This window comes from Bicyclus anynana, chromosome 11 (genome assembly GCF_947172395.1).
Source record: "Bicyclus anynana chromosome 11, ilBicAnyn1.1, whole genome shotgun sequence".
Taxonomy (NCBI): Eukaryota; Metazoa; Arthropoda; class Insecta; order Lepidoptera; family Nymphalidae; genus Bicyclus; species Bicyclus anynana.
Window position 1 is genome coordinate 4,082,669 of NC_069093.1, and position 2,059 is coordinate 4,084,727.

Genomic DNA, 2,059 nt, shown 5'->3' on the forward strand with positions numbered 1-2,059 from the left:
TAGGATTTGGATACTATGGACACTTTGTCCAGTTAAAATTTTTTTTCAGAGTATTTCATTTATTTATTTCTCCTTTTTTTAATTTTTTTAGAATATTATATATACAAAATATACGAAACACTATTAAAAACTTATAAAAAAAAATTAACCCTTCCGCTGCGGGTCATTTGAGTGCCCATTTTTTTTTTCACGCTGGGAAATGCTTTTACGCATCTCCCTCGGAAATAGTGGCATAGAGTGGCACCATTTCCGAGGGAGTATGTGGGACTCACCGGCTGCGAGTCAGCCAGAATACCCACTAAAACCCAGCAAAATTCCATCGCCTCGCCTGATGCCTTAGTTCCGGAAACAAAAAATTAAACTTCCGCAAAAAGGGGTTCAAAAAGCCACTCAGATAGCGACAGCATCCCACGCCCAACCCCCGAAGGGGTCGAGTGAACGATCATCGAAGACTGATGACCCACCAACCGATCACCGTCCGTCTCACGCTCAGGACACCGCGCCACATCTCATCAACATGGCTGATAAGGTCTCACATGTCATGCGAGTCTCGTGAAGAGCTTACTATGGAAATGATCCTACGAAGTAAGGTCTTCTCATTTGAATACCCAAGCCCAACCGGTGATCAGGGCTCCAGAGTTAGGAACCTCCTCACAATACGCGCCATCTCAAGAATCACTACCTTCTGTATCCGACTCTTGATCCAACAGTTAAGCGAAAGCTTCCTAAAGTGTTGGTCGAAGCTTTTCGCTATAAGACCATTGACTGAAACAACTATCGGAACAACAATATTTGACTCAACATTCCACACGAGGTAATCTCGTGAGCAAGGTCAGCTTTAACCAGATTATCGTCATGTGGAACAGTGTCCATCATGATTATTATTAACAGCCGATGGACGTCCATTGCTAAACATAGGACTCTTGCATGGACTTCCAAACGAAACGGTCTCGAGCCACCAGCATCCAGCGGCTCCCTGCAACCCGTTTGCTGTCCTTGGTCTATCTAATTGGGGGTCGACCAACACTGCGCTTTCCAGTGCGGGGTCGCCATTCCAGCACTTTGAGACCCGTCTCAAACGTCCACTCAACGTCCATGGGCTCTTCGAACTATGTACCCTGCCCATTGCCACTTTTGCGTCGCAACTCGCTGAGGTATACCATTATCAGAATATTGAGAACTGGTAATTGCTTGCTGCAACATAGTTAAGAATGATGACATAAAAGCCGATTTATAACCCAAAATATTTTTTTCCAGAATAACATCAACTTTTAATTGCTTGATACAACATAATTTAACGGTGACAACAAGTTTTTCGCTTAAAATATTCTTTGTTGGGGACGTATATCGAAATAAAAAGAAATTATTTTATTATTTATAATTATTTTTGTTGTACAGTTTTTATTCCATATTCGTTTCGTAAAAATTACAAATAGTGTTACCGATTCGAATAGTTCATTTCTTTACTTTAATATTATAATGAAATGTAATACAAACAAAAACTAACGATTATTGTCTGGGTATGCTTAATATTGCGGTTCGCTGCGTTACGGGGCCGATCGGCCCTGTACCGCATCCTATTTGCGGTGCGGCTACTAAAAACATAGACTTCCTTGTGGTGCGAAAGGCGTAACTTTTATTCGGCTTAGAATAGAAAAGAGATTAATATATATTTGATATATGCTGTTAAGCCAGGACTTCGTGCATACCTACCTTAATCCGCTGACGGACGGACGGACAGACATACGCCTTCCAACATAGATCAGTTAATTCGTTATTTAGCATTATAAAAATGAAATCCCTTTAATTTTGTTCCATATCTATATTTATAAACGCAAATCTACATCAGGTTTTCCCTTATTAGTCTAATTAACCTATTTATTATTCTTTTAATATTTCTATTCGAGTACTAAATTACGCATGTTGAGGTAACATATATAAGTGGGTCTATTACACAACAACTTGACTAAATGAGTATGAGTTACAGGGTCGATCGACCCCGAACCGCACCACGGAAAGTTTTAAAATAAGAAGCTAAAACAATCATATAAATTTAAAT

General features: G+C 39.8%; 1 non-coding gene across 1 annotated transcript; it reads right to left on the minus strand.

Moving 5' to 3' along the window:
* Positions 1-385: 385 nt before the first annotated feature.
* LOC112048132 (small nucleolar RNA U3) lies at positions 386-595 on the minus strand. Its single transcript, XR_002887002.1, has one exon. It is a non-coding gene; the product is annotated as a small nucleolar RNA U3 (small nucleolar RNA).
* Between the last annotated feature and the right edge of the window lie 1,464 nt (positions 596-2,059).